The sequence below is a fragment of the Aptenodytes forsteri genome, unplaced genomic scaffold (assembly GCF_000699145.1).
Source record: "Aptenodytes forsteri isolate BGI_AS27 unplaced genomic scaffold, ASM69914v1 Scaffold208, whole genome shotgun sequence".
In the NCBI taxonomy this organism is placed as follows: Eukaryota; Metazoa; Chordata; class Aves; order Sphenisciformes; family Spheniscidae; genus Aptenodytes; species Aptenodytes forsteri.
In genome coordinates, this window is record NW_008794963.1 from 3,211,477 (window position 1) to 3,224,891 (window position 13,415).

Below are 13,415 nucleotides of genomic sequence, written 5' to 3' on the forward strand. Positions count from 1 at the left end.
AGGGAGAGAAAAGTGAGATAAAGGAAAAAATGTAAGTTCTGCAAGCTGAATCAGGTTTTACTAAGGAAACATTAGATACAGTGGAGCCTTTTGAATCTAGTGGTTGTGTCTGACAGGTTACAAGTCTGCTTAGAACTACTGAAGAGAAAACTCAAAATACAAGCGCTGGATTTCTGTTTGATTGTTGATTACTTGTTTTTTCCTTCAAACTGCAGAATTTTTGGGACCTGACTTTCCTAAGTGCTGCATGAGCACTCAAAGCATCTGCTCAGAGGCGGCCATACATATGCAACACCTGAAATCCTGATTTCTTGTTTTGTAAGCCTTAATTTTCAAAGTTTTGCCTGTCTGTGGTTTTCACTCCGTTCAAAATTAGATTAATTTTTACTGTTTCTGGAGATTGTTCCACATCTGCTCACCCTTTTGTATCAAAGGACTGTAAGAGTCCTGTAATCTATCCATGAAAGGGGAGCGTGTGGGTGTTTCTTCTTATAAAGCAATCTTTGTATGACTGTAGAACAGATTCCCTGTATGGGAATGGAAGGACTGCTTGCATCTACAACTATCTAGAATGTATCTTTCTATTTTAGCTTGAGAAATTCTTAAGACTTAAGCTAGGGTGACAAAAGTTGGCCTTGATTTTGCTGTGGTTATTTTTCTGCGAGGATGAAAGCTTTTAATAAAAGTCTTTCTCATGCTCACCTACTATCACTCCTTAAAATCACCTTCCAGTCTTGTCTGGTGCTCCCTCTGTTAGATTATTATTTTCAGTAAAACCTCAGACGCTTCTTTCCCGAAGAAACCCTACAAAGTCTGCAATACCCGTGAGAGTTCTTACATCCCTTGTTTCATTGTAAATTTTTACTCATTGCTTTAGACATATCCACTCTATCTTGGATAGCATCTATCAATTGTGCCTTGCAATCAGTTTTACTTAACCCAAACTTCAATCTTTCAGATGAAGTCTGTGCAGATAAACTTGGATCAGAGCCACTGCAGCTTTAGAGCTTCATACTAAGCCTTTGTCTTACCTAATCTTGTTTCTTGGTGTTTAAAATGTATATAATTCTTTTGAACATTGGAACAATAAGATACTAAATCAGATAAGAACAGATTGCAAATCTGGGCTGGGGAAGAACAACCTGGCATTGACCTCTGTTGGGAGACATCTGTCAATAAAAGCTCATATAAATTCTTACTTGTTTCATAACATGGTTTTGCAAATGCCTGCATGTCTTTAATGCCAAATCAGGAAAGGAAGCAACTTACATAGTCTCTTACTGTTGATATAATTGCATGAACTCATAATGCACATGGGATTCTTTTATCTATTCTTGCTATAGTGTATAAAACTTTCTTGTTTTAAGATTGAAAACTTTGTCTTGTCGTTTCTTCTTTCCTTTCCAGTTGTGGGAGGATGAAGATGAAGGATGGCAGTACATCTAAGAGATAGTAGCTGCAGGGGTGAAATATTTTGCTTAAAAAAGTACTTTGTGCATAGAAATGTATGAAACGATTAAAATCTTGAAGCTCTACAGTTCTTTCTGTTCTGTCTCGACAGGAAATATTATCTGTCAAGAACTGCATTGCAGTAATCTTTCACGTTTTTGTTACCAAATGTCTGCAACAATCTCAGAGTACTGAAATAAATGTAAGTTCTTTCTTCAGTTGACCCCCAGTCACTTACATTTTCACTGCGATGGCAATAGTGAATTTTTAGCTCTGATTCATAATCTCCTAAATGCCAATTACTTGATTAAGTCAGTATTTCTGACAGAATCTGAGGAGAATGCTCTGCTCTTTTTTGTTTCAGTTTTACAATGGAAGAAAAAATTGTATGTCAGCTTGAGAAAAATACTAACGTTGTTAGCCTGTAGTTTTAAAAATGATACTTTGAATGCCTTGATCTTACAAGAGGCTTGATTTCTGGTTTTGAGAGAATGGACCAATGGTGGGGTTATTTGTTTATTTATTTTATTATTTATTTTGTTTTTTTTTAATGGAGAGCACAGAGACACCCTGTAGTTTTAAAAATGATACTTTGAATGCCTTGATCTTACAAGAGGCTTGATTTCTGGTTTTGAGAGAATGGACCAATGGTGGGGTTATTTGTTTATTTATTTTATTATTTATTTTGTTTTTTTTTAATGGAGAGCACTGAGACACCCAGCTCATTTGGATTCTTTTTTTCTGTCCTGGTATTAATAATAGTAATATTTTCTCAGAGTCTTTTAAATCTAATTAACATAGATGTGTTTGATGAATTTTCTCCACAGTGGGTGTGAGAGAAAAACGTGAAAACCCCTTTGGTGCTGTTGCTGCCGAAGAGGGATTTGGTAGAAGTATCTAATGAACAGACATACGGATAAAAATACATCTCTAAGAAGTTGTTTATATATTTTGGCAAAACGTTTCTCTCTACTACCCATTGCAGTCAGAGGTATGGTAAAAGACCTGTGATCTTAAAACCCGACTTTAAAAGATACTAATGCTGGTTTAGAAAAGAAAAATTCCAGTCAAATTTATCTCAATTCTTAATTGTCTAAGATAAATTTTAAATCAATGATCTTTACGTTATAGTGAGAGGAGGTTAATCGCAGGTCACCTATCATAGACGTTTCTTACATCATAGGAAATATAAACAACTAAGATTTATTTTAAACGTGCCTGAGTGACCATCCTGCATTCAGTACAACAGTGGCCGTTTCCACTAGCTCAGGGTTCGCCCAGACCTGTTTTGTGACCCCACAGGTGTAGCATCTTGCACAACTGAGAATTGTTGTCACCCTTGTGAAGCCTGTTTTAGTATACTGATGTGAGAAAACAGTTCTGGTTTTAAGTATAGGTGTGGTTTTGGGTTTTTTTTCCCTCCAGTTGCTGGTTTTGGTGTCTGATCTTTTACTCAAATGTAGCAATAGTACATTTCCAGCTTGAACACTCTGTGTGAAAGGGAATGAGATCACTCTTCCGCTCTCCCCCAGTTTTTCTGGCTTTCATCTGCTACATGTATATTGATATCCTGTGTCTTTAATTTTTGTGTTAGTTTTTTTCAGAGGAGGCACTTGACTGTGAATTTATGTAAGGCAAGTGAGTCGACAGTAATTTTGTTTCACGTAGCCCCACAAAAGGGGCTCATGTAATATTATGCATGTGCCAATAGACATTTGAGAAAGAAATGTGCTTTTTTGAGGCCTTAAAATGAGATCTGAGCCAATAGACTCTGCTGGGAAAGCATCCACTTTTTTATCTGTAACTTTTGAAGACCAAAGCATAAATTTGATTAATCTGTAATGGTTTCCCCTTCTGCTCTCCACAGGTTTTGCGATTAGCATTTCTGATCTTGTTGATTTTTACTGTTCTGAATCACAGGGCTCACCTTCTAGTGCTCTCTCTGGTCATGTTCTCCCATACAAAACATGAGTGCTCTTCCGTGGCAGACTGCGAAAACACTTCTCGGAGTTTTAGTTTAATGAAATTCTTTGTTGCTTTGGAAGCAAAAAGAGCTGTAAGTTACTAATTTCTTTAAGATTGATCGTATACTGCAATGGGCTATTAATATTTTCTCTTATGACAACTAGATAAGGTAGAAAAGTACATTACTAATCTCAGGTAATCTATTCAATGCTGCTGAAAAATACACAAGAGCAGACAATTTCTACCTCAGTGATGCACTGTGAGATACCCTCGAAGGAAAACAAAGTCAACTTGATTTTAATTACTTGTTCAGTTTGGTTGTCTTGAAATAGTTGTTGGGTAAGGAATCTCTAGAGGGTTTTCAGAAGCAAAAAAGTCTCTGGAATAGGCTTGGAAAATTCTGTGCAGGCTCAGAGTTACTGCCCTTGTCTAATTTACCTGCAGCTGCTGCAGAGGTTTCCACCCCAGCCACCCGCCTGTCCCTTGGCCAGCGGTTCTCACCCAGGTAGCAGGGGTGGTGGAAAGAGCAGAGCAGTCTGCTCTTCACACTGCATGGACTACTGCAGACCAGTCTTCCTTCTAGTAGTACATCCCCATTTTCTCTTTGGCAGTAACCTACTGGTACTAATGCTCATGATTAATTTCTGCAAACGAATAAATATTTTTCACGGGATTGGTTCCCAGAACCAACTTGCTGCCTGACTGTATGGATGAAGTTCTGGTGCAGGTGAATGACAATTTGGAGGGCAGAGCCACCATAGCTGGGACCTAGATGGACTTAAGCCACGGCTGATCCAAACCTTCTGTTGCCCAGTCCATAGGCTGGTAAAATATACCTATGCTGACTTTAATATACATTACTGCTGCAGCTAAGGTCTGTGATTCATGCTTCATTTTGGACTTACCTGTTACGGCTGAAGAGAAAACTTGCAGAAAGGGTGGTAGCAGGAATCTCTCTGTGGCCACCTTTCAAAGAGTAACTGAATGAGGACAGATGTGCTTGTTTCCAGCAAGTGATGCTGCCCAAGTCAGCAGCTATATCTTGCTTTGCAGTGCTATCTGGTGTACACTACAGTCGTGATTATTAAAAAGACCCGACATAGCCAAATCCAGCAAATCCGATACGGGTGGACCATACGGGACTTTCTGGTAGTTGTCCGATTTTGGACTGTTCCAGCAAATCTGGTGATGAGAGAGGAGAAAGTGGTCAAACTGGAAGAAACTTCAAGAGAACAGCTTATGCTGAATGTCAAAATATCTCTTAAAAGTTTGCTGTGCTAATAGCAGGTGACAACACTGTCTTTAGCCTCACATCTAAATTTTGACTGGGACAATGAATTTTTTGTTTCATTGGAAAAAGAGGTGGTCGGAATAGTATGATTATCTTTCTGTGTTTACATCTGGCAGTAGGTGAGCTGAAAACTCATTCGCAAGTCTCTTTCCCTAGAGGAAAAGGTATTTCCCAGTGTTAAGTGGTGCTTCTGTTAGCAGTCCTCTCATTGCTCAAAGTAGGTCTGATTTTTTGGTCCAGAATATTGGTTTTGAGTAAAGATAATCCTTTTGACACAACAGTGTGAGTTACTTTGTGTTCATAAGTGAACAAGACTTTATGCTTTCTCTAGTATGGGAATTTTGGCATGGCTAGAAATGATTTCCCCCCCCGCCATCATACTCATCCATCATGATGTTATTTGTGAAACAAATTTGTGAAAATTGCTTTATGGTTTAAGCTTTTGGGCTGAAAGAAGTCAATGCATGTTTCAAGCTTTATTTGAGGAGCTATCATTAGCAATAGTGACATATCCTATGTTTCTTTGATCCAGATCATATGGCAAGTGTTATTTAAAGTAGAAGCATAAAAAAAAAATGTACAAAGTGAATCCTGTTTTGTTGACCCTGACATTAAGTCAGGAGATGAACCCAGCAGTTAAAAACCATATGATATATGTGTCTGTGAAGCATATCTGACGTTTATATGCTCGGTTTTGGTTTTGTGGGTTTGGTTTGTGTTTTTTTTTTTAAACCAGTGCCATTTTCTTGTGATTATGGTGCAGCCCTCTCAGCTATCTCATCATTGCATTACACACCACACTCTTGTCAGTCCCACCATCATGCATTTGCAGGCATCAAGGGTTTACCAAGGTCAGAGCAGTTATGTTTTGGGGGAGTAGTAGTCAAACTTTCTAACTCTTTTCTCTCCTTTCACATGCTGCTTTATCTCCTTTGGCTTTTCCTCGTTGTAATGCTGGAAGATATGGCACTTCTCCATTGCTTCTGTTCTCAGTGCGTTGGTACTAGAATTAAATGTATTCAGATGCCTGTTTTCTGAAAATCCAGAACATGCAGGCCGGTTGAGCAGCATGCAAACAGGAATGGGAGCATGGGAAAGTTCCTTTGAAGAATGTTATATAAAAATAACTATTGGGAACTTATCAGTATGTGAACTGTATATAAAAAACCCAGATGCACACTGGATAAATAATAATAACTACAGTAGGCATCTGTCTAATGCAACCTCCCAAAATTACCAAAATGAAACATGCTGGCTGACATCTCATGTCCCTACAGACAAGTGGCATAGGAAGGATGAAAGTCGGCTGATACTGTTTTTTTTCCTGGAAAACATTTTCAGCTGTGGTGAGGTGGCAGCTGGGCTGTTAGCTGCAAGCATCGCTGCAACTGTGAGTGGTGGTCTGTGCAAGCTCAGCTGCTCTTCTGAAAGCAGAAGGTAACTTTGCTGTAGAAGAAACCTTAATCTAGGAATTAAATGGGATAGTGAACTTAAGAAATGTAGGCTTCTTGCTGACCTTGCCTGCTCTCCAGGTGTTTGTATCTAAGTACTTTGTACTCAACAAGTAGGGCTTGTTGGCAAACATGGAGTAAGGGGTGTAGGATTAGTGTTGCCATCAGATCTGTTCCAGTGGGTAACTGGAAAGTCACTGTCATCAGGGAGCAGAACTGATATGTAATTTGTTGCCCAAAGCACTGTTTATGTCCTGGCCTGGCTTCCAAATGGTTTCAAAGAAGAGCTTTCTGAGGAGTGACCCTAATATGGAAATCATGGAAGCGTGGGCACATGTGAGACCGTCATCCTGAAAGGAACAGTGCTTCATCAAGAAGTCAAAGATGGCTTTTTTGGCTGCTTCTGAATGAAGGAGCAGTTGTAACTTTATGAGAACTCTACCTCTTGCAAGCAGTTGCCCCTGCTTGCAAGCTGATAATGTGATGAAATCAAAACCGAGTGTAAGCGATCCTCCAATACCAGTTTCATTTTAATTTGGAATTACATTTTAGTTCATGAGGAGACTGACATTTACAACATCTTGATTCACTGAAGGAGGCAGAGGCTCTATTCTTTCCTCATGCTAGTAACACCAGAGCCCCAAATGTTAAATAGTGTCTCTACTCATGCTGTGGATAAAGCCCTCTGAATTTTATGTAATTATTTATGCAACCACAGATGTGTGGTTTTGAAAATCACTGTTTATAGCTAAATCAAAGTAAAGTGCTCTAAGTGGGTTGGTTCTGCAAGCTTTTGTCTCCTTAATGGTTGGTCTTGTGACTAGGAACACTTAAAGGCAGCGTTCCCAAAGCTGTGCTTGCAGAGGGCTATTTAACAGGTAGGATAAAAGCCAGAGGTGTCCTAATACTGGGGGTCCCTGCCCAGTTTGATAATGCTGTATCTAAATAGCAATTTAAAGAGCGTCTAAATGGCTTCACTTTTTATTGTGTTCCAGGTGTAACTCCTCCAGCAGACCCAGAAGGAGCTTGTGGCTGTCACATGCAATAGCAGAAGGATAGGGTGAGCAACTGCGATCTGGAAGTGGAGCTGTGGCCTCTCTGGCCTCTGCTTGGTTGAAGTTCCTGTGAGCTTCCTGAGTTCAGGTGCAGTCACTCACCTGGGCTGGTGTGTTCGTGGCAGTGGTGGTGAGCTGGTTTTCTGAAAGATGGCCCATGTAAAAACTTCTCTGGAGTTTGGGAGCTGACACCTGTGCGTCAGCTTTGGCTTATACAATCTGAACTGTGCAGAAGTGTTTAAGACCTAGCAGGAAACTTTTGGCTGTTTTGTTTGCTCCTGTACTTTCTTGGCATAATTTAATCTCTGAGTATGACTGGTCAGGTGCAGTGTCAGAATCGTGTCAGCACAAAGACAGGGAGATGTCTTAACATAATATTTGCAGAGAGAGGGTTGATCACATTCTGTCTCTAATAGTGTTGCAGGTGCTGTAAAATGTGTGCCAGGTATGGTACAATGTGTGCCAGAAAATGACATATATGTGTATCTAGTGAGCTTATGTTTGCCAAAGTTAGTATTTTCCCTTAACATGACACTCAAGTACAGTATCAGCTTTTGTATTGTCACATTCAAGATCCTATTAAGCATCTGGATCAAACAAATGGTACCACAGATAGTTTGGCAGCTAGAACAAAGAACCTGTGAGGATTTTAAAGGATGGACCTCCATTTGTTTTTCTAATACCATGAGATTCAAACAATAATTGTGTTGAGAAAAGGAAGTTTCATAGTTCATTAAACTACCTTCCTTCTCACAAATATTTTTTGCCGTTTTGGAAAGCTGTCTCCAGTGTAGCTCCTGAATATGTTTTAGCAGTGGTACTTTTTTCATTTATTCTGAAGCTGCTGTTGGCATTTATGCACGTATGTTCTATGGTATCTCTGCAAGTATAGCTATGCAAGAATAAGGCATTTATTTTTGCTTGGACAGTTATCTGTATTAACAACATTATCTAAAATATATTATATTGTATTATCTTTTGATCTTTTTCTAAAGACTTTCCCTGATGAAAAATTGAAAAAAAAATTACTTTCTAGAAACTGTTGGCTTCAGGTCTCTTGAAAAATGCTGATCAAGGGCAATGGCTAATACTCCCAAACTTGAAAACTATATCGTAGGCATATTTAGATTTGTAGGTAATTCACTGTGTAAGGATCTTACTAAATAGAAAATGTTTATAATATGTGATACCATCAGTCCAAAGCTGCTGCACTCAATTAAATATTTTAATTTGAGCATATGAATGGGATTTGAACATACAAATTGCTAATACAGCTACTTTTCCTGGTGATACTTCCGTGATATTGATACTGAGAAAAAAACACAGTCCTCTAAAAGGTGCTTTAGACTCTTCATTCCACTTTGAACATCGGCTCAGTTTTATGCTGTCACTTTTTGGCTGCTTCAGAGAGAAGTTTCTTCTGTTTCAGCTGTCTGCTTAGAATGATAATTCATCAAAAGGTATTAAGAAATTGGTGTTCATCCAGGCGTCACTTACTCTTTGGTTCTGAGCAGCATGCACCTCTCTTTCCCCTTAGGAAACAAAAGACCTGTAAGATACTGCTGGTAGTAGCAAGGTGTATATTTGTGAACTAAATATTCAAAATTAACTTTAAATTTTGCATTGAGATGCTTTCACATGAAAAATTTATACATCTGGGCTTCCCTGTACATATTGTCCCATGCTCAAATTTTGTCTATGCAGAAAATTGTTGGTACTTACCTAAGGTTTGCTAACCTATTGCAGCTCAGTGTAAGCTATCTCAGAGGTCACCTGCATGATGGATCTTTGGAGTCACTGCATGAGAATTCTGGATAGAAACATGCCAGGTGTGTTAGTGTGTGAACAAAAGTAAATTGAGAACAGACATTTTCAGATATATATTACCAGCATACCAGATACAGTAATTGTTTACATTTAGAACTATTTTGCTATTGTCTCTTAGAAAAACCCAAAACAAACACATCTTTAAAAATTCACTCTTGGAAATAGAATTGCATGGCTCAGAAAAATAGGAATTGTCTTACCCAGACTCAGTGGTGTCAGCATTTGTCACTATCCTCTCTACATAACTGGTGTGTTTATTTTTTGGTATGTTCTTTGTTTTGTTTTTTTTGTTGTTGTTTCTTTTTTTTTCCACTTTGATTTCCAGTTAACTTTTTGTAATATGACCATTTGCTTCGTTGCAGCAAGCTTTTGATCGGCTCCTCTTGGTAGTGTCAAGAGAAAGGGGCTGAGTGGTTTTGCTAATTGAAATGTCTTTCATGTGGCAACTGAATCACTTGGAGATGTCACTTCTGGGTCCCTTCTCTTCCAATTGTTTCTCCATTTTGTCTGTAGTTTTAAGGCCCTAATGGCACGCTTGTCTCTGTATCTCTGCAGTGAGTAGCATTGTGGACTGTGATCTTAACTGGGACTGTTGAATGCCACTTGAAATAAAAAAAAAAAGTATTAATACTGATAGATGCCTTCTGTCATAACTGACTTCTTTTGTCCTGCAGTAGCAAAATCATTTGATAATTTTTTGTCTCTTAAATGGCAGTAAAAAGTAATTAGAAGTTAAATGCAAAATCAGAACCACCTTATGCATGATAGCTGCAGTGCTCAGTGATCAAATGTGTGCTGCAGTGGGGAGTAGCTTTGATGAAGAAATGGTGTTGGAACTTTCCTCAACATCAGAAAGATCGTTTTGCTAATTTATTACTCAAAATTGGCTAAACCCCAGTTTTCTATCAAGCTCTTTAAGTAAAGTGTATTTATCTTGTTTACAGTCTGTTCTTTGCCTTGATTCTTTACATTTAAACTTTTTAAGCTTACTTTTGTTTGTATGTTGCAGTGCAGTCTGCTGTGGGATGGTGGCCCCAATTTTACGTTGCCACTGAGCTGTAGCAATTTATTTCTGATCTTGATATGTTGGAATACAGTATGATGTGTGAGTACCAGTATTATGCCTTAGTGAACATGATGAAATCATAATTGACATACTTCATAACATATCTCATTGAAATTAATAACCTTTCCCGCCCTTAATATAAGTAAAGAAACGTGTGCATCATAAAGATAATTTTTCTGTCAATTGTAGTGAGAGATTCTTGATGCTGTGCCTTTTTCATGTAGTTGTATTTACAAATTCATCCTTTGTTGCTCTGGAAAGGGAAGGCTCAGTGGGCTTATCTAGACTAGGCAAAAGACGAGAATATCAGTTTTCTTAACAGGTCTAGCAATATGTTCACCAGATTTCTCAGCTTCACAAAACCACTTGAATGTTGATACTATAGCAGTATGAGGAACATATCTTTTCTTGTGACTGTAGAGAAAGACTGTATGAAAAAATCTAACATAAAGTTCAGAAAAGCTACAGGTATTTTAATCTGGAAATTTTATTTATAAGTATTCTTAAATATCTCGTATTCGGCAATGCTGAATAATTATTGACTTAATTTGGAATTGTGGTGCTACTTATAGTCTGTAAAATGACACTATAGGTGTATGTAATAAAATAGCTAAAATGGTTGGATACTTTTGAAAATGTTGGTCTTGCCTTTTTTGGTCTTTTTCTTTGAAGCATTTAATAACGTGCATAACTTTTCTCTGAACCTGTTGACTTAAAATGAAAAATTTTGTTCCATATACAAAGCAAAAAATGCTTTGTAGCTGTGTGGTCATAGAGGAATATTATTCTTGTCATGCATGGAAATGCTAAGAATTTAACTTAAGAGTTTATAATTCTAGAGTGGTATAGGATGTATGTAGGTGAGATTATCATCTGGCGTAATTTTTGTTAAGGCCAGACAGGTCACTTCATCAGAAAACTTGGCCTGTTGCGCTCCATTACATAATTAGTAACTAAGGTTACTTATTTTGGTGGTTCATTTTGGCAAATATCCCAACCCTTAGTAGTGTATAGTCATCTTTAAAACTGAGATTTAATTGTTGGAAGGAGACACTCAAAGTATTTGTGTTTTCTGGCCGCAATCTGGAGCGACATAAAGCATACATGTGTTTTGTAGGACTGAACAGCCTTCTGCTGGAACGCTGCTTGGAGGAGCACCAAGAAGTGCCTGCGAGTGCCAGATACTTGGCATTTTGATGGCTTTCAGCTTTCGTAGGGGTGGCAGACCAACTTGCGACAGTGACAGCCATGCACTGACTGTTGTTAATGAAAATTGGTTTGCTCCTGTTTGCTCCTGTTACAATGTCCATCCATCAGCTTTAGCAGCTTTTGCTATCCAGGGGTATGGATTGATCATTTGCTCATAGCTCATACCTTCTGTTTTAGGCTTTATCCTGATATGAAGGTAGACTTCATCCTTTGGCCAGATGCAATCCGCTAGACTTTCAGTAAAAACTCAGAAAGAAAACATTTAGCATCAGAATTGCAGGAATAATTTAACTGTAAGTACAGGATAGAAGATGTCTTGTTGAATGTGTTCTCAAAAAGAAACTTGGTTTAGAATTTTGGGTGATAGTTGTTTAAGTATGGGACCTTACTGGCAATTCTTGTCTTCGATGCCCCTTAATTTGTGGCCTCTTGTTTTGCTCTCTTGGGCACTTCATTCTTTTCCATAGCCTAATTCATCTCCTCAGATAAGAAAACACAGAAAATTCAGAAGAGATTGTAAGAGGAGATTTCTGTGGTTATATTGCCTCAATAAAAAGGGGGTGCTTTTCTCCCGTAGGAAACACTGAAAGAATAATATGTGGTTCTGAAGAGTTTGTGTCTCAATTCTATACAAATTTCATGAAAAAATAGAAGATATGTGTCTATCCCAGGGACCTTTGCAATCAAGAAAAAATTCTTAAATTATCAAGAGGCGACTAATGTTTTGTCTCAGAATGGGTGTGTGTGAATATATTTATTTTTTTCATAAGCCAGTCTTTCTATGTCTGAAGGCAACCTGTCTTGTTTTTTGCACTAGAGCAATAGTTACAGACTTGAAGGAAGTGTCACCAAAGTTGAGCATCAAAATACCAGGTAATTTAATTGCAGCCCTATTCTGTTATGTTTTGATTTAATTGTCCAAAATCATCTTTCCCAACCCAGTTGTCTTTCAACGCCATCAGCTGGCATTAGCTATGTACTTTGGCATTCATTGTAATATGAACAACATTGTGTATTTTGGTCTCATAGTTTCCTAACTGCCTTTCTTGCATTGAATGTTTTTGTTCTATTCAGTTGTTCTCATCTAAAAATCCCACTGAATTCCTGTCTTCTGCCTCTGAAAAGATAATGTACTTCCTTTTGAGAACTGTTTGTATTTTGAATGCTCATTAAGAATAATGTCAGCTGCTACGTGGCCTAGGCATTGTTTGGTGGTAGTGTCTTCTTTTTATTTTTTTTTTGCGTAATTTTTGTCTTGGCTGTCACTGCTGCTTAGGGAGGTAGCAGACTGATCATTTCTGTAGCTTCTCTGATACAGTACTTTGCACATGGATTATGGTGTGATTCTTCAGGATTACTGCCATCTGTTTTAGCAGCAGCTGCTGAATAAGATTATATCAAGGTAGCCTGTTACTATTTTGAGGCTTGCAGGTGAAGAAAGAGTTAAATGTGGTTCCTTTTACTGCTTCCTTCCTATGTTAAGCTATAGTACTTCCACAATACAGAGTATAAATAGGGTATGAACTTTTTCCAAATGGGGAGCTATGACTGCAATGTCTCTGGGCACATTTGGACTTTCTCTGTTTTAATCCTTAGCCTTCTTTAAACATTTCACTTCCTATTCTGTCCACATAAGTCAGTATCACTACCTGGGCGTATATGGTCATACACTACTAGGTCACACTTATCTTTTCAAGGATTTCAGGACATATCTTCAGTTGTAGCAAATAAAGATAGCTCTTCTGAAGTTGGTAAAGGTAAAACAGCTCATGATTTGGTGTTTCCTCTGGAGTTTTACACTTTTTGGTCCAAGTAATAAGATTTCGTATTGTATTTAAAGTCTTGTATCCATATTGTGTTGTACTCTTCCTTTCCTTAGCTTTAGATGTAAATAAGCTCATTTTAAGGACTTTGTAATGGAAATGATAACTTTGACTGTGAGTGTTCCCAAAGCCAAGATTTTTCTAACTGATTAAATGTTCTCCCAGATGAGGAATCTTGACAATTCTGGAAAACCAGTCTTTGAGGAATGTGTGCTTTTCTGCTTCACTCTTCAAGATCATAAAGCTTTCCCCACCCCCCCGCCCCAACCCTTAAAACAT

The 13,415-nt window shown here is 38.1% G+C and overlaps 1 protein-coding gene across 1 annotated transcript in view; it reads left to right on the top strand.

Moving 5' to 3' along the window:
- The first annotated feature begins 219 nt into the window (after window positions 1-219).
- CPQ (carboxypeptidase Q) overlaps window positions 220-13,415 on the top strand; it is a 165,295-nt gene continuing 152,099 nt past the window's right edge. Inside the window, exons 1-3 of the mRNA XM_009275482.2 lie at window positions 220-318; window positions 1,408-1,651; window positions 7,152-7,216. The gene's annotated coding sequence lies outside the window, so the exon portion shown is untranslated. The remainder of the gene's footprint in view (window positions 319-1,407; window positions 1,652-7,151; window positions 7,217-13,415) is intronic.